At 38.8% G+C, this 20,380-nt stretch overlaps 1 protein-coding gene across 8 annotated transcripts in view; it reads left to right on the top strand.

The window, feature by feature from the left end:
• grip1 (glutamate receptor interacting protein 1) overlaps positions 1–20,380 on the top strand; it is a 240,579-nt gene that overhangs the window by 82,487 nt on the left and 137,712 nt on the right. The gene's annotated exons all lie outside the window — the stretch shown is intronic.

Raw genomic sequence — 20,380 nt, 5'->3', positions numbered from 1 at the left:
AGAAACTTTTCTTGTCCCCGGATCTAGAAAAACTGAGGTCCACCCCTCATAATCTCACAAAAGCATGTGGATCGTTTGGACGTCACTAGTCTAGTGGTGATGGATGGGTATTACAGTCTGATTGGACTAGTCGTTTCGAGTGCTGTGGCTACTAAAATTAGGTTTGACCAGTAAAAAAAAGAAAATCTGTAATTTCCAATATACACTCTGCTTAATTGCCTTTTTTATTTGAAGGTGATCTTTTACAGTCGTTCAAACAACTGTAGCGTGAAGGGTGTACGTTTTTACTTTTTAACAGTTAAATTTTAAATAACTATGCTAAAACATACTCTATTGCTTTCTCTAGGCCCATTTTGTTGGATCATTGATAATTAGGCAACAAAATATAATGCAAATGAGGCAAATAAAAAATTAGGCAATGTTTAAAAATGTAGTCTCACTTCAACTTAGGGAAAATTGGCAGTTATGCTGTAATAATAAATAGTTTTTTTGTTTTTGTTTTATATTACAGCATTAATAAACATTTGTTTTCATTGTTAATGGGTTTTCTGAACCAAACTGGATTGTGCTGCCTTCAACTCCAGGCCAAGTCAAGGGCCCCTGGGCACTGGCCTCATAGGCCCGGTCAGTATCCATTCCTGCAAAGAACAGATATATTTCAATGTCTGTCTTCTCTCCATTTCATTTCCAGCCCTTCCAAAAGTCCAGGCATTGGCCAGACTCAAGTGTGTGAGGTATGATTGCGTACTGCTGCAGTAATACTCAGCTCCTGATTTGATCAGTGCACTTGGAACCATAAAAGGTGCAAATTGCTCTTTCTGTGCTAGCGTATCACTTTCCAACCTGTCTGATTCAAACAGGCCTTATCTCTAATGCACCTTGCTTTTGATTTCAAGACATTTTATTCCTACCAAATGCCATCACTGCTGCTTATCTACCTTAACCAGCAAGACTTCCTTGATCAACCAGCTTCACCAAGATTTGCCAAGTTTTGGCTATGCCATGCTGGTCCACCATCTAGATAAACTTTTGATTTAATAATAGATATAATTTTGCAGTTATGTTTACAATCTTTTTATAGATTTCACAGTTTTTCATATTATTTTTGCCCACTGAGTGATTTCTACATAATTTTGACTTCCATGGCTGTAACTGTTAAAATGATAGTGTCTGACTCATGGCGTCCTGCTGACTTTGGCATATTGAGAGCTGGGAGATTTATTATTTTATTATTTTGAAGTGTTAGAAATCAGAGCCAGCTGAGTAAGGAAACAAGTGAGCAATTATGAGCTCTAATATATGATCCGTCGGGAACGGTGGCTAAATATTTGGCAGTGTGACTGTGAATGATCTGTAGCGTTGCCACTTTCCTAAGTTGATGAGGCTTTTATTCTCGGGGACTCCTGTCCTGTATTTCAGTCAATGTGTAGATGCCAGTGATAAAGTTTCTCTAATGCAGCCTGGTGCAAGTCTCCTAAAAGACAAGTTTCTTGTCCTCATAGATTTCAAGGTTATCTCAGTAAAGTGCTCACAAACAGCACGCCTTTAATGTTTCATTGATTTGAGGCTTTTATAATGTCCTTGCCACCATTTTATAAAGTGAAAATCAGACTTGCATGGAGGTCTCTTGGATATTGGTTGGTTCTGGCTGGCCAGAGATTCTCAATCAAGTGAATTTCATTAGTGTGCTCTCTGAGCCTGTCATCGTTAAAATGAAGAGTTTTGGTTCTCATTGAAAGTAGCTCTGTTACTTCTTGGCTTTAAGATAAAGGTGGTATCAGACCTCATCATCTGTTGTAGGGGAGACTGGGGCTAGTTGTCACACTTCCAAGGGTGGGTTTCAAAGTCTATTTCCTTTATAGACGTGTTAAAAAAAAGAAAATCAAAGCATTATGTGAACATCTACCCTAATAAAATGTCAAATCTGACATTGTGAAACAGACTCTTGTCCTGGAAACACTATCACAGTTTGGTGTAATATGATTGTTCTTCGGACTGGCAGACACGGTGTTCACCTGACATCAGTTGGTACGTTTCATGTTTTAAACAGGATTAGGGTCAAAATTGACGTGACAAATATCGTCCGTGTGTGCTTTTCTTATCACTGCTTCTAGCATGCTGAGAGTGTGTGCATATGGCAAATATTTTCCCATTGTGGTCCACAGGACTGCCTAGCCAATCATGCGTGCCATTTTTCACGGTTAGTGCACCTGATCTGAACTTCTTGTAAATGTGCTCGGTTCTATTTCAAAGGGAAATTAAATTATAGAACCGTCCACCAGAATGCTGGTCCATGTTAAATCTAGGAAGATGCCCTGAATGAGTTCCCTTCACCTTAATTGATTGTAAGAACAGCTTCGCTCAGCTGTGGTTAATAGGATTGTTTGAATCGTATTGGAAGTCAGATTGCATCCCAAGTTTAAAGTAAAGAAAGGCTTGCTGGACTAAAGTTGAGATTGCTCCCTTTTGTTCACTCCCCACACAGAACTATATACAGACATTTGAAGACACAAAATATATTAAATACAAATAACCAAAAATTAATGTTTAAATGTGTTCTGCAAGTGAACGACGCCTCGTGGTGCCATCCCAAAGAGGTACAAAATCACTCTCACAGAGCTTTTCCTGGACTGTTCCCTGCTGGTGGAATGACCTGCCTATCTCAATTCGTGCAGCTGAGGCTTAAGCCATTTTCAAAAAATAGACACATCTTTTTCGCCAGCACCTGACCAATAAATACTAGCACTTGTCTGCTAAATTATTAAATGTAAATGTAAATGACAAAGCAGGTGGTAAGCTGAAATTTAAGACATATTTTTGAACATTTTCCATTGGTGTCATTCATTCTTAAAAATCCCTCTCAGCATAACTAGATTATGATTTAACTAATAATAGGTTGAAATTTTGGTGAGCACTAAACAGCTAGGACTGTTCAATGAGCAAATGCAGCTCTTTTATTCAAAAGATGGGGTAATGACCAAACATAATCAGCCAAAGAGAGGAAATGCCCTACTGTTTAATTTATTTTTACCTCTGCCAGGATTTGTACTCATTAAGAATTGTTTTCCAATTTGAGGTACAGTATCATGACAAAATTTGGCCCAGGTGCAGTAGATATGACTGTGAACAAGTCCAAACGTGACTTTATGAACTGTCATATATACTTTCTAATAGTCATCAGGTAACTCTTGAATAAAACTAAATTAAGCATTAAATTGCATCACTTTTTCTGGGGTTTTCTTAGTAGTGTTGTAACATAAGAACCTCCGAACATCTTTTTTTTTTTTTTTTGTCATGTTCACACCGGTTTCTCTCTCTCTAACCCCTGTAGTCATCGATGTATTCATCTGCAAGTATGTGGTACAATAACATGGACTAACAAGAGGTCTATTGTGATTATGAATGTATATTTTTAGACCCAACAGCAACAGAGGTGTTCTCTTTCCCTCTTCACACCGCAGAAGATGCCTGCAGCAGAAACGCTTTATATTCTGGCAAATCATCACATTTACATCTTCACATCTTTTATATCTTCAGTATGATATTTGGGGCTTATATCTTATAAGAAAAAATCTGATGAAATGTAGCATCGCTGTGTGGTTTTAATTTGACACAAAATAAAATCGAGACATCTGAGGTGCTTGTAATTTTTCTTACTCCCCAGTGGCGCTTGAGCCGCATCACACTCCATTAGGCAGGTTATGTCGAATCGATATATTGGCACAAAGACCGAAGACAGATCGTGGCTATGGCATGATCCTCAGAGGAATGATTGTGTTTACTGCGGCAGACGAAACTAGTGGCCTACAGGGCATCGTGTCTCAAAGACAGTGTGCCACATGAAGATGTAATGTCTTTGAGAGGATAGCAACTTTCCCAAGGGAGAAATACTACCGTCTGTGCTAGCTTTATATATAAGTCATGTGATGCTTTTATAGTAGTAATGTTGTCTGAAGAAAGCAGGCTGCTGTCTAGACGTTCATGTTATCCTTCACAGCAATTCAGGCGAGAGACACTGGCAGCAAAAGTATGACGTATTTTTGTTTTAAGAGTTCTTGAGGTAAAATATATTTTTATTTTATTGATTGATACTAAATGCTTAATTGTAAAAAGATAAATAGGACAATTGAGCATGTACATTTAGATCGAATGCTCACTTAAAGCTGACCTTTAAAAAAACGAAAACAAATGTAACGCTTTTCAGTGTCTTAAATTGATTTTTGAAAATAAAAATTTACTTTAAAATAATTGATTTTTAGATTTTTTGGGTGAAATTTTTATATCCACCAATTATTAGTTATATCGGTCATAACATGGAGTATCACCACACATTTATTTGTTTGAAATAGTACTCCAAAAAAATTTCTTTTTGTGATTGGCAGGCACATTTGTCTACATTTCAGAGATGCAGACAGTCTGTAGACAGTCAGAGAGAGTCTCACATCTCATTAGAGATGTGGCCTGCAAAAATGTATCTACATTTGGATCGTGACGGCAGTCTGGGTACAGTGTGAACGACCTACGAATGGGAGAAAATGTTAACTGTCACTCAACAAAATGGCACTTTTGGCAATTGGAGTCTTTCCCAAAGAGCTTAAGGAGGCTTCATGCACAATAAAACAATTTTAATCAAAGGCCTCTGCATGTTGTGGAGCACTTTGAGTCTGCTGTGTGCAAGGGCATGTAAGGTAATGAACAACGGCAAGCATATTTATTCAATCCAGCCGTATACAGAATTAACTCTCATCAGTTCCTCTGGAGGACATTGCAAAAATTGGTCAATTTAAATAATCACAATAATTTCTTTCTACCTTCATTCTTGGAAGTCTTGTGTTGTGTAAGGGGCTGTTCACACAGTTTTTTTTTTTTTAAATACCCTTCAATACAGACTCCTGTGGGAAAGGCAGTTTTTTTTAGCCAGTAAAAGTGCAAAATTGTGTGTTGTCACTGACAGGCTTGAGGAAAACAATCAACTCCATTTGAAGTCATGTCACGTACATTAATAATGTGGACATGTCTGTCAAGCCTGGTGGAAGATTTCTCCCTCTGTCAGGAATGACACATGGGGGGTGCCTAGGGAATGTGAGTGCTTGTAGAAGCACAGTGCTGGCAGTTGTTTGATGGCGGTTGAAAAGGTTGACTGGTTCAGGGGACAAAACTGGCGTCAGAGACCCCGAGGTCAGCCTGGGTCAGCCGAGATGTCCAAAGCAGGATTTGGACACTTTCACTTGACGACGTTGCTTTTGGAAATGCTGTTTGTGACATGCTGAATCTGTGCTTTGATCCGAATGTGATTTTTAGCGGTCTGTGTCACTCTCTCCCCTCATGTTTTATTCAGAGTCGTCACCATCTGCATGCTCCCTCTCAGTCTTTTTTCCACATTCATCTTTAAAATGAGTTTCTACATGAACACTTCTCACGTGACTGCTATCAATAAAGGATTCCCACCATTAAATGAATCCAATGTTGTTTACCGGATATATTTGGCTCTCTCAGGCTCTGTTAGGCAGGCTGTGCATTGTCACAGGTTTTCTGATTTGATTCACAAACTATCAGTTTCGGTTCAATTCTGAATCAGATTTGATATTGTTTAATTCCATTTGTGTTACATAAATAAATAAAAAATAATGTTATTATTAATAGTAGTAGATTTATATTTAAATTATTTCATATATAATTATATTTTATATAATTACTGTTGTTGTATTTATGTTGTTGTTATATTTGTTGTATATGTCGTTGTATATATAAAATGTTTGAAACCAATTAAAAGGTAGCTCTTGAGAATTTTAGAATCATTATAAGGTCATTCACATGAAGAGTGCTGTTAATCACAAAACGCATATTATACCCATATTTTGTCCATTCTTTATTCTATTGTGGAAGTTAAGGTGATGAGACTTACCCTTTCTGGGTGATTGTAGTTTTGAGAAGTTTAGCTTTGTGTTGGAGGCCACCTTCCTGTCATTGCTGTGTAGTTCTATGCATAACTTCCTCTTTGGCCCTGTTTGCACCTGGTATTTTGATGCATTTTGGTCGATCAGATCATACGTGGATTACTCTAATTACAGGTGTAAACAGGGTTTTAAACGTTTTGAGCTTCCAGTAGTCGCAAACTCATTTGACCGGATTGCTTTCGTAGTTCAAACGCTCATGTGGTTTAATGCGTTCAAACAACCACAAAAGACTGCCTGCCACTGCCCTAATGTGTAAACATTATGGGTAACACGCCAGCCAGACGGGATTTAAACTTTGTCAGCTGAAGACCCAAGTTTGCTTTGAAGACAAAAAATTTACCAAGCACAATGTTCTCTCACCATTCCTGATTTCTAAAATGCACTCACCTTGTTCGCCATGGTCTTGCTGCTGTCAGAGCAGAATGAAAGCTGATGTCTTCTGTATGTTTTTCTGTTGTCTCCATGCGCGTTCAAATTGCGCGTAAAATCATATTTTGTCCATTAGATCGAAAGATCAAAAAAAAAATAATACATTTACCTGCCCATAGACCCTCACCATGAAGAAATAAGGACAGAAGTGGTCGAAAGTGGACAAAAAAGACATTAAAACACCAGGTGTAAACGGTTATGTGTCTGCCGCGTCTATTTGTGATCCGATTGACCAAAATGCATCTTAATACCAGGTGTAAACAAGGCCTAAGTGTGTCAGTCGGTTTGAGCGAGCAGACTAGACAGGTCACACAGATGGGGCAGGCACTCATGCATTTTCTCCCCAATGATAAATAATAAAAAAAAAAAAAACGTCCCACTCGTTTTCATTGATGTTTGACTAGCTCTTAAGTGGTCTTTGACTATATTCTGACACCAATCGATGTGGATACATCAGGATCTGGCTGGTTAACACTGCCCAACACTTCTTAAAGTAGTATGTTTTATCAGTGACCACAAGCCAAATGAATGACTGCATGGGAATCTACCTCTTTGACATGAAGTTTGTGTATTAACTGCTGCAGATTCACACCAGAGCTTTTGTTTAGCTTTTTATTTTATTTTCACCTTTCTTTTCTCAATCTGATCTCCAAACTGTGGCAGTGTTAGTGAGCTGGAAGATTCTATATCTGGTTATAAAGCACAAGAAGTTGAGCCAGCTACTATCTACAATTATTATTTCCCATACATAGGTCATTTGTTGATCATATACTGTATGTGGTACTTTATTAGCCTTTCAATGTTTTCTGTTAATCAAATACATAATTACCTTGAAAGTGGATTTAGCTTTCCATGTATGAAGAGGGGAGACCCACACTTGAATTAAATGATTTAATTATGTTTTTCTTTCCTCTACTTCAATAGTGCTATAGAACTCCCAGTTGAGGGTGGGAAGGTCACAGTTTTGTTCTGCCCACTGTTTTTTTTATGTTGAATGAAGGCTAGTGTCAGCCCATAAGGCTTTGGCTAACATTAACCATCTGGGCGTGAAATGAATCAGAGGGCGGATGTGAAAGCGTAAGTCCTTCAATCTTTGTTCTTCTGCTCGCTTTTGACAGCAGTGCTATACTTAAAGATGCATATTTTCATCCTCGTTTTTTGCTTTGATTATTCTTGTCATTCTGGCGCTGTTTACCAGCTTCTTAACAACATTCATTGAGATAGTTCCCTTCAGTCAGAGTTATTTGATCGTCCCTGGATTTACCAACCATCTCGACCAAAAATAATCAACAATTGTGAGGTTCCCCCTAATCTCATGTTGACATCAGGCTCGGAAAGGATCTGATGCAAAGGATTAAGTATGTACTAAGTTAATGACAATGTCAATGGAGGTCTTGGGATGTTTTGCATCTTGGCGAGCATTTAGGCCTGACCTTTAAACCCTTCCATTAGCTGATTCATGCTCGGGCCTGCACTCTAAAATGCTTCTGTTCTTGTAATAACAGTACATCAGGGCTGTCATGATGGAAGATTGAGGTAGGCAAGCTAAGGCTTTCAATTTGTTCAAGCCATAAGCTCCATATTCACAGTTATAGTGGAGACATTGTGAATGAGTAAATAACATTCCTATCTAATCTGAGATGGGGGAGGCACATTCATACAGGTTAACTGCTGCTTTTGGCTGTTTCAGAGATGCCATGTTGTTCTGACTCATATTTGATTTCTAACTTCTGTCACCTTCCTCTATTCACAGTGTAGAATATTTATGTCTCACCACACAATTGTTTCCATGACTTTAATGCAGTGTGGTCAAGGTCCAAAATGAATCCTCGCAAAGCTCCAAACTTGCTTTGACACAAATACAACTTATAACTTTACACACATCCAATCCAATCCAAATTTTCCAGTAATGAACTGTACTTTATTTATTTATTGGGAGAGCCCCCCCCCCCCACACACACACACACACACATTTACTCCCCATTGTTTCCTTGCATTTCCTGAAACTAAAATGATAGTGTCTGGTAATGAATATTAATAATGAATCCATTTTTCTAAAATCACCTGCCATTGGCATAAAATTTAATTTTGCACTCCGGAATGTCACCAGAAAACTGCCCAATGAACTTAGTGCAGTGTCAATTCTACCCCAGAGCAACTTTGATTACCATGCTTATGGGCAACGTTGATCCTCCTTTTGAGGATGGACCCTGCAACCATTCAGGTGCCTGTTATTAGCAAATTGGTCAAGTCTAGGTTTCTTCACTCTGAGCAGAAATGCCATCTCGAATGAGGAAGAGTCTAGAGCTAAAGGTATGAAAATAGACCTTCTGTACTTTATGGAACTTGCTAAGGGCGGAATAAATATAGACTTTGCAGACGTGATAAATTAGTAAAGGAAGAGCTTCACTCAACCATGAGAGGGAGACTGTGGGCACTGGGAAAGAAGGCTGAGCATTCAAAAAGACTGAATTTTCATTTGTGTGGGTTGGTTTGTTTGTAAAGGTGTGAAGCACTTGACTCAGCAATCCTGCATGACTTCTGAATGCCTCAGTTCAAATAACTGTGAAAACACAAACGTTTAACCTGTCATCCTCCTGCCTCTACTGAGAGGCTGTTTCAACCATCTGAAGCATTTGCTCATAGCAGATGTAGTGTCTGGACAGCCTTTTTTTCTACCCAGGCAATGGATTTGCTTCCAAAGAGGAGCTACCATATTGCAACAAACTGGCACAGCCCTGGTTCCAGAAAAAGCCTCAGGCAGTTCACGCTCAAATGGGTGTACAAGTGAGGAATTGAAGAAGTTCTGCCTGGATTGCTCATACGCATACACTTTCAGTCTGCCTGTCACAGCTTAGGTAGTTCACTTTTAACAATGAAAATTTTGTCATTTACTCACCCTCAATTCCAAACCTGTATGACTTTCTTTCTTCCATGGAATAAAAATGTTAATTTTTGAAGAATGTCCTGGCCTCTCTGTTTTTCATGACATGAATGAGGACTTGGTCTGTAATAGAAACATCATAAAAGCTGTCAGGTCAGATTTTTATTTAACAAAAAAAAAGCATTCACCATTCAGGCGAGACACTAATTTGAATAACTTGAATAAACCATTTCATTCTGATTCAAAAGATTTGTACACAAATTGGACATAGCTCTGTTTGGCAGATAAAGTACTAAAGATGGAACGACATGGTTTGGAATGACATGAGTATGAGTGAAAAAAATTTGTTTTCATTTTGGGTAAACTGTTCCTTTAAGGGAATTCATCATCCAGCCATTATGAATGACTCCTATTGCAGCTCTGCACATACCGCAGCATTTACCATACAAATGGAATTGAGCCAAAAAAGAAATAAGACACAAAGTTATATTTTGGGTGTGTGAGCTGGTCAGGAGAATAGGTGACTGCAGCAAATGCTTAGCTCAGAGTAGGTGCAGAGAAACTAAGAGCTTGGCACAGGCTCAGTGTTTAAAGCCTGGCTTTTACTGCAGTGGTTTATCTGAAAACAATCTCAGGAGAGGCTCACACCTGGAACATTGCCACAATCCTCATAACATACAAGCACAAACATCACAAAATTATTACTCCTTGACGCTTCACATTACAGTTCTTATTCCAAAATACCAGTTGGAAGATTATGAAATATAGCAAATTAGCCCTAATTACACCATCTCCTAGCCATAGTCTTAATTACAATGCACTTACCTCATGAATAGTGATAGTACTGCATTGTGAATTGCACATCTCCAATAAAGACAATCATTATTTTATAAAGGAACTCTCTTTATGTGGATTCATACGCCCCTGCTTGAGAATACTGCCTCTGTTCTGCAGTTTTGCAAAGAGCAGCTGCCCTGAATCCAAACTCAGTCTTCCAATGTGGTTGGAGGATGTCTAATTACAGGTATGGCGACCACTGAGATAATTAAACACCCAACCCGCAAGCTAGATTGCATCTAGATTTTTGTATTTCCTGAAACAATAATGAATCTGTTGAATGTGCATTGATTGCCTCAGGTGGCTGACAGATTGGATAAACAAGTCTGGGTCTCAAAATTGTTAGAGCTGTGAATTCCCTTGATACACCATTCCCTGATGAGAAAGCATGTGTCTGCTCTTCAGTAGACAATCAGAGAGGCGATGTCTTATTTGATAGGATGTTTAGATCCTATTTCTTCAGTGTTTGAGGATATTTGAGAATCATGCAGTAAGCTCTAGTACAACTGTAAATGGGCTGTCAATATGTGATCATATAATGTTATTAATTACAATAAAAGCATTCAAAATAATAGAAATAATAATAAATGTATTTGTTTTTCTTAGAATGGCAGTAGAAATGTAACCAGAAACAATGGGAACTTAATGGGAATATCTCCTGTACAAACTGATACTTGACATGTCTAGACCATGTGTGTTTACCGCTGGATGATGGCTCCGCTCTGCCCCTGTTTTTCTCCTTTCTCTCCCTCCTTCCAAAACCTCAGACAAACCAAATAATGCATATGTAATCCTTAACATGTGAAAACTTGGCTATAGCTGCTAAATGAAAATCACGACATAAGAAAAGGAGTGATCCAACGGGGTGGGATTAAACCTCCTACTACGTGCTTGTGCGTTTGACAAACCTCAGACAAAGAAAGCCCCCTGCTGCGTTGCACAAAAGAAAAGGCTCACCACCACGGAAAAGACGCTTGCATGTGACAAGTGAGCCTTCTGTGAAGCGTTTTATTCTCCCATGATGTTTTAGACCTTGATGATCTACCTCAGCCATCCAATCACAGTGAGAATTGGCGATAAAAAAAAAATGGGTGATTCCATAAGTTGAAGAATCACAGGGTGTTTTTGACGTGATACTCCATATCCAGTGCTGGGAAGAAAAGTACATGAAGGTTAGAACAGACATTGACCATTTTACCCAATGTCAAGGCGGCAGGATGACATCAGCACAATAGGAATCAGGTCTCAGGAGTCTCTTGGGAGTTGTGTTATCACCCTGGGGATGACATGTCACCCACCCCTTCTGAATGAAATGTGTTACTGACACACGCCTGGGTTTCATTGTTGGCAAACAGGTCAATTAACAAGTCCTTTGCCCCATTAATACTATTAGCCGCTGATCCAGGCAGCACCGGCTGGCTAGGCTGGTGTTGGCGGTGAATTGGAGATTGCTGTAATCCTCTCAGCTTTTTGTCAGTGCCACTGCGACCACAGTGCCCCTTCTATCTAGTGGAATTATCGCTTTTGTCTTGCAATGGAATTGCTAGAGAGACCCTTGAGGATTTACAACCACACCCCACTCGTGCACAATTGCTTTGTTTGTCATTCTTACGATGATAAAGCCTCATGCTTATTTTAAAGGCAGACAAACTCCCCACCCCTGTTCCCACTCTGAAATGAGACAGTCATAGCCCAAGGATTCCTCGCCTTGCTGCTGGTTCCTTTGAACTTTGTGTTTTTGTCACTTCCCTGTGTGTTCCCCCCTCCCTTCCCTCCTCACTCTTTCTCACCTACACGTGCGTGCACACTTGCACAAAGACCCATTCAGCTGTTTGCTGAGGACCCTTCCACGCGCGGTTTTCTTAAAGGAGACCAGTGCACCAGAGAAGACTGATATTTGACCCATCTTCTCCAGCTGACTGCTATCCGTCGCTTCCCCCCTGCAACTCCCTACCCCTCCTTCTCTCCCTCTCCGCCTCTGTCTTGCTCTTTCTCTCTTTCTGAGATCTCTCGGAGCCGTGCTCTTTGTGAAACAGAACACAAACCTTCACACGCTGGCGGAGTGCAGCGGTCTGCGCCTGTGTCAGGGGGACTGCACGCGGTGGGTAGGCATGGATCGCTTCCTTGGCTTCGTCAAGCAGATCCGGAGGTCCAGGAGACGCAAGGGCAAAAAGTACCGTCCGGAAGAGGATTATCATGAAGGTTATGAGGACGTCTATTACTATGCTTCCGAGCACCTGCACCGTAAGTGATTCCATTAGCTGGCTTGGGGGTATTAGAGCTTGGATATCAGTCATTGTTTTACTATTGCATAAATCACTAGCCTAGGGCAGACATCATGAGCAACTTCGCTTTGAGGGATGAATGAATGGTTTATCTGTAGACCGTAACTCCTGGAGGGGACTTAAGCTTGCTGCAGTTGAGGTTCCTTGTCAGTGTGAGTGTTTATAAGGGTATTAGGGGTGTGTTTACCTCACTACCCTGGTCTGATGGATGGCCTCAGTCGGTCACCATTTGTTTCTATTGATTTAGAATGTGTTTAATGCTGTGTTGGCCGTTAAATGTGCACTAGAGTGGACATTTATGACCATACTGGTGTACATTGCTGAGCTGCTGCTGTTTGAGTGCTACTTGGTGTGTTTGGATGGCACACTGCCCTTTAATCGCAGGTGAGAAGTTCGAGTGTGTGCCTGTGTGTGTTTGTGTAACGGGGCATCGTTTTCAACAGCATAGCGGTCTCAGGTAGCTGTGGTGCCAGGTTTCAAAAACACCACTGACTAGCATCTTTCCCAACCTTTGTTCTGCCTTTGTTTAAAATGAATTCTACACAATACGGTAGTGGTCTTCTTGGATCAAGCTATCTTTTGTTTCAGTTCAAGTTGTTTCAGAGTATACAGAATGCAGGTTCCCGTTCATGAGATGCCCTGAGGCAGCATGGGTAATGACAGGGAAGAGAGGAGCTGGGAGTCCTGTAATCCTCATTCCACAGCTCTCCTGGTGAATGACAGACTGTCTAAGAGTGATTGAATGCCGGTGTTAGCAAAGCTTTGTTGTTGCATTGTCTTTTGTATTATTGTGGTGGTGTTGTTTTTTTAGTTGATTTTTTTTTTTTGTATATGCGCTTTGTATGAAAGCTTTGAAGCAATCAAAGGAGGATTATCAGGATTCAAAATTGAGATAGTGTCTAAGTCTCTACAGTATGCTAACGTTGCTTGAACCTTGTTTCAGTGTGACTGCATCAGGGTGTGTCTACATTTGAGGGACCAAAATGTCCCAACAAGGGTAGTATAACCTGATACCACCAGACCACCAGACAAGGGTCCCCAAATGGGTTAATAAAAATACTAAATACTCTAATGACACGTGATTTCTGTGTTTAGTGGTTAAATTAGGGGGTAGAAACCATCATTAGCTTAGCACAAAAACAACAGAAGTGAATGGAAAGTCTCCATCATGGTAAAAAAAAATGTGTTTACAGTGCTGAATCAGTGGGGGCATGTTAGTCAGACAAAGCAATGCCCAAGATACTTACTCATCACCATTAGCAATAGTGATGTAGTCATCACCGCCACGCATGAAAGCGCTGATTTGCACGAACAACCTTTATAAGAATTTAAACCTGCAGAACTGTGGTGTTCTCAGACGTTGCTAGCATGAATTGAGGATGACTGGTGGAATTAATTGTGCGACTGAAACCATGTTTTATCTGTTTTTGATCAGCGATTTGTGATGATTGTGATGTCAGCTGAATGCTGCAACCTGTTCCCTTAATGACTTCTTTCTTTCAAGCGTTATTTTTAATGTCAGGTTTTCACTTTGATATGCAGTAGCAAAGCTCTCTGTACGAAACATAGAATTAAACACCTAATTGGCCCAGCTGGAGTCCGACTGAGTCATTCAGAGGAAGTGAAGGAATAAATGCCATTTGGAATATTTTAGATTAGTGGGAAATGTAGAGATGTCACTTACATTTTCTGTTTGGCCTAATGCTTCAGGTGTGCGTTAAATGTAATTAGACTTTAAGCTAGCAATGCTGCTTTTAAAACATAATGGCAGCTTGGTGTGCACAAAGGGATCAACTGCTAATTAACCCATAGCAAAACCCTGGAAATGTCACGCGTATGCTCCCCGAGCCCAACCACGTCCCCCTTCGATTTGCCTGGGCACCTTGTTTCGCCTCACTCTTGCCTCACTCTTGCCTCTCTTCATCATTTTTGCCTTCATGTATAATTCACGGTCAGGTTTTAGTGTGTCCATTCTTGTTCATTTATCAAATTCTCCCTCGTGTGGCCTGCTGTCATTCCTTCTATGATACACTTGATTTTTATACCCGTGGGCTCACTGCAGGACCCACACTTTGGGGGAGGACTATGTTCTGGTAAATTGATCATATCACCATAACAAAGAGTAGTGGAAAGATAGAATATGTTTGTTTGATTTATTCAGGGACTGTAGGACGTTCTGGTGGAGGTGACCGAATGTAATGTTTCATTTATTTGCAGTGGAAATATGGCTGCGTTTTTTCAGTTCTGTTTTATTGGCTAAATGCATTTGCCTTCACACACAGTTTGGCTATAAAACCGAACTGACTTCTTTTACATTCACCTATTCCTTCACATTTCAAGAGTGAGATTGGCTAATCTGTAACATACAGAACCTTATGCTGGTCCAATTCAAAAGTCACACATGTTAGTAAATCTGGTTGTCAATCTGAAAGACTGACTATGAACGTAGTCTGTGAGACTTCAAACCATCATTCCATTATAGTTCCTACATTTGCAGCTTTGTGTAAAATTGAAAATTGAAACGGCTTTCAACAAGATAAAGCAAAACTTGCAACCCCATTTTTCTGTAAACTGGTATCGTCTTGAGCATACTAGTATAAAAAAAATACTATTTTAAATGCTGAATATTTTTCTTGTAGAGAGACTCCCTAAATGAAACATTAGCTGCCTTATTTTAGCTCAGGGCAAGTGTCCTTTCCCTGCTGCGAGGTTCCCAGAAACCTAATGCACAGCATCCATTTTGCTTATTTGTTTTCTCCTGTTCACAGGAGTAGACTCAAGTATCACTGAAGTACCAATTGTTTTAAAATGCAAATAATCATAGCACCAGTCGTAAAACTGTACAAATAAATATGTTTTTGAAATATTTCATCATACATAACTTGATCTGCCCCTGAAGTGACATTGTTATTTTTATCTGACATCACCAACCCTCTTATTTTTCAATCAATCCCTTCCTGCTGTCATACTATTCAGGATTCAGGATTGAAGTGTAGGAATTTATCCTTTAAGCAATTAGTTTGATTTATTTTGAAATCATGTTTCAGCTAGAAACATGTCACATTACGGAAGTAAAATTGCTTGCGAGTGCTCTTTTGAGTAGAGTTTAATATCATCCTGTGTTTTTGTTGGTGGCATTTGTTACACATTATGGTATTTGTCTGAGATAGTTTGCATCATCCCTATACATAACATGACTTTATTTTGCGCTATAGTCCAGGATAATAAATGAATAGCTGGGCACAGGTTAATTTACAGAAATATGACACTATATGTGGAAAATAGTTGTCATTGCTGTTACATTTTTGCGTATAATATAGACTAAAGTGGCAAATACCTGCATTTGTCTGATAAAGAGGAAATACCTCTTGTGCGATTAGAGATTTCTGTTGGATTCTTCATGACAGCCACCAAGGCTGCTATGACAGAATGCATTTGGTTCCCAAAAAGAAAGTGGCAGCACTTCTAAGAGATGTCTCAAAGGAGCTGGGAGCTAAATCAAGGATCTGCCTTATATCAAAGCAGAGATTCCTCTAGTAGGTCACATGAAACCCTGAAGGAAAAATAAATGCATATGAAATCATCATTTTGACAGTAAAGTAAAACAAAATGTTTCCCTCTGATAAAACGCTAATTTGTTTTGTCCAAACTATAATCAAACACCTCCATTTCTTTTTCCCCCTAATATTTGCAGATAGTAGAAAGCCAACAAAAGATTTCTTTCACTGTTAATCTAAATGCAATGCCGTCTCCCTTCAACCACTTAATAATTTGTGTGTTGCTAAATTTTACTTTCCAAAGACACATTCAAGCAAACAATTATTCAAATCTGCCCATAGCCCTCTCAAAATCCTTCTGGAAAGATGGCAGCGTTTCTTGAAATATGGTTATGGGAACGTCTGTTGCGCAGCGGCAGCTGTTTTAGGCCCGTAGTTGCTAAAGAAGGATGGAGTCTGATATTTTAACGAGCTGCTCACAGTTAGTAGGTGATAATGAAGCCTGCCAGTCCCTCCACAATCATCTCTCCTCCCCAGTCACCATTCACAGTCAGCTGATCTTTCTCTACGCATTAGCAATTATGCCAAAAAAGAGAGGGTTACCTAAGGCCTTCTGTTGAATAGCAGGAGGATACTGTCTCATCATTCTCATTTGGGATAAAATAAGATGAAAGTACTTGGCACACTTTCTGGATTCATCTTTTTTGTCTTCTGTTTTTAATTGCACGTCACACAGGACTCTCTTGGTGTTATGATGACTGGATATTCTTCTCCACTTTCATTAACCACTTTGCACTGTCCTTGCACTGGATCAGGTCACAGTTAGTCATGGTCATCCTTTGATATAAACTGCAATGTTTAAGTAATTGACTAACAGTTTTTTTTTTTGTGAAGAACAAGATCTAAACCTTTTTTATACATTTATTTATTTTAACATTAAAGCTATCAACATTTAACTTGAAAGCATGCAATTCGTTTTAAAATCATTAAAACAATTTAACCCAAATAAAATACTGATGCACGTGCAATTGAAATTGCTTCAACGTATTTTACGACACGCAGTTAGATGATCTTCAAAGTCGTGAGCATATACAATTGCATATACATACATGATGTACATAGCAAATGATGACTAAAATAATGTGTTAATAAAGATAAATGGTGTATTAATTTCATGGTAAGTGTGCGGTTAATCACACAAAATGGTGCGATTAATCGTGATTAAAAAATGTATCTACTGACAGCCGTATTTAATATTCTTTGAAGGACAAAAGCACCCTGGGAACTCTTTTCCATTCAGTTCATTTTAAGTCTGATCTCTTGAATGAGGTTTGAGTTTCAGTTCATAAAACAGATCAGGGCTGCTTTTTCCAAAAGCTTTGGATCATCAATATCTTTGGAGCCAACAGTTTCTACTTAGGTTTATGCTTTTGGGAAACAGCTGTGTATGAGTTGTTCACAAATCGGACTGATCCAGTTTTCACCGACTCAGTGACTCTCAATGAATATAAGTCCACTGGAATTCCACACACCAATCTATGACTTCAGGCTTGGAATAAAGCAAAGGATAAGTTTTTCCAAACATTTATTTTTCCATTAATTGTAATAATCCAGTGAGATTTTTGTATGCACAAGGGTTCTGACAACAGCCGGTGCTCCACACGGAGATCTGATCTCACCATCATCAAGTCTGTCTGTGATTAAATGAAGAAACAGAAAAGACTGACGGACTAAATCCTGAAGAACTGCGGCAACGTCTCCAAGGCCCTGTGGAAACTTTTAGGCACTTCTCACTGCTGTAAAGTGAGAATACTTTCAAAAATAATGTCATAAATAGATTTTATTTATCAATTAACGTCCATTAAATAAATCAAACGTTTAAAACAACTTTTGTCCAGGTACTCTTTGACGTTTATTATGGAACTAGTCAGGATATTCTTCAAAATTATTTTTCTGTTTTGTTTTTTTCTGTCATAATGATGAATAAATAATGGCATAACTTTATTTTTTTGGATAAACTATCCCTTTAAGCTTGTTTTAGCTGGGCATTCAGTACATTCCATGAGCTCTTGTCAAGCTTACACCACCTAATTTGTCCATATTAGGACATCTTCCCTGGTCCATCATTAGCTTTTCTCTTTGTTTTTGTAGTTAACGAAACTTTAGCTAACTTAAGTGCAAAAAAAAAAAAAAAAAAAAACTTGCACTGTTTAATGCTTCCTTGTTTTTTTTTAATGCCTTCTCCTCACCTTATACACTAAATGTTGCTGTTCTTTCTGCCCATGAACTTTAGGCCATCCCATCACATTCGGGCTGTCATATCACGTCACTGCACTGATACTTCCTCCTCACACCGTGTACTGTAAGGCCACCTCATCCTCCCACTGGAAATGTCCTCGCTGAAAGCAAAAGCGTAACCTATTATATCTCCCTTTTCTCTGCATGCGATGGAGCCTTCAGCATCAAAGAGGCATGATGAATTCTGATGTGTTGTGTAAGAGCCATTAAGGAATGCATTAAGCATTAATTTTCAATGACAGTACCGTATCATCCTCCCCATGAGTATCACACTCATCTCGGGGTGAGTTAAACGTGTGCCAGACCTCTACAGTCATGGAATCCTTTTTTTTTTTTTTTTTTTGAATTGATGGGGACACCTGAAAATGTCAGTCTAAATGACAACCAGTGCTAGAGTAAACAACAGCAATATTAACTCCTCATCTGGTAATGATATCGTAACCCTAGTGATCACGGCTCTCTTCACTACAGACGGCAAAGTCCACTGAGAATTCATCCTCATGATAGTTTATCTGACACAAAGTGTTATTGTTCAATTTATGGTCAGCAGCTTTGGTCAGTGCTTCGCTACAGCTCTGCTTGCAGCAAAAAACGTCAAGTAATCTAATCTAGTTGGTTTTCTACATGGGGGGAAGAGCCATGTTAACGCTAGAAATATTTGTAATTATATTTATTTTTATTCTTTACAAATGTTTTTTTTTTTTTTTTTACAAAAAGAAAATATGCTACAAAGTGGAAATTATAGAGCTATATTTTAAGACTATAAATTGATTTTCACACTTTTGCTGCAACCAATGAGGGCAGAACCCCTTTAAACTAGATAGGAGGACTCAAGCCATATCTAGGGATTATCACGATTATCAGAGAAAGGAATTACTTGGATTAAGATGTTTACATGGCGTGAGCAAACCTCGTCAATCTAGTTTACATGCTACTTGTCATTATTTTTGATTAAATGCTAAGAAATGCGGTTTGTTTACTATACCATTTTGTCAATGCTCACTTGTACCCATCGCACATCACAAAGAAATTCAATTTAAATGCAACAGGATTGTTTAACATTGCAGTTTTCGTTTGCCTGCTTAATGAGGTTCTAAGGGACCCAACCTCCTTAATTTTGTCAGAAACGTGCCTAAAATGTCTGTGTAAAACCGCAGTACTTAACATATTTTACCGTGATAATGTTGGTTCTAATTATGAGCATGATCTCATGTAGGTTAAGGTTAACAATTACTGTATTCTGTTTACATGAACTGCTTAATCATATAATAAAGGTAAATGTCAGCATTTACTACTTTTCTCATTTAAGGCACATCACTTTTAATTTTTTATGCATAATTTAATATTTTTGTTTTCTTTATACCTTTTTTTATTCTCCCTTTCCTCCTAATTTTAGAACATGTTTTTCTCTGTTATTTTTTAACTTTTTAAATTATTGAAAGCATTTCATATTTTTTCTGTTATCATAACGGTGTTATGCATTTTTCTTTGAATAGGAATTTTGACAAAATTTAATTAGGAATTTATTGGCTTTCTTGAACACTTCATATATAGGTTAGCTGCTTTTGTTTTTATTTTGGTTAGGTAAGTGACATTTGACTAGGATCCATGAGTGTGGCATCCTATGTAGCTTTTAGTGAAATGGCTGTGCACATTCTATCACAGCTTTCATCAAGCGCTGGATCCTCCTAATGGTCCACTCTGCCTGCAGCCTCTCAGACGTATACGGGATGCCTGGGAAGATCCCCTCCTCCATCTTCCACTTTTGCACTCCCTTTCGCTTGATCAAACTTCTCTTTTATTCCCATCTCTTTCTACCTCAGTTTATCTGATTTCACCATTCTCATCAATCAGCTCTGATGAGGTCAGGGTCCAAATGCCTTGTGCATACAGCACAGTTGTAGATTGTGGTTTTAACTGTTTCTCTATCCATCCGCTCGAACAGTATTGGCCGTAACGCATTACAAGTAACGGGAGTTACGTAATCAGATTACTTTTTCAAGTAATGAGTAATGTAACACATTACTTTTACATTTACAGCAAAATATCTGAGTTTCTTTTTCAAACAAGTAACGCAAGTTACTTTATTTTCCCATTTATTGACTGACATCTCTCCTTTTCACATGGTGAGAGAATTCTGGAGTAAGTGCAAAGGCATTTTGTGTGCTAAGTTGGTGGTTATTGTAGTTCTGG

This window comes from Scardinius erythrophthalmus (genome assembly GCF_964197995.2).
Source record: "Scardinius erythrophthalmus genome assembly, chromosome: 4".
NCBI lineage: Eukaryota > Metazoa > Chordata > Actinopteri > Cypriniformes > Leuciscidae > Scardinius > Scardinius erythrophthalmus.
The sequence above is the reverse complement of the archived record's forward strand: the minus strand, read 5'-3'. Positions and strand labels throughout refer to the sequence as shown.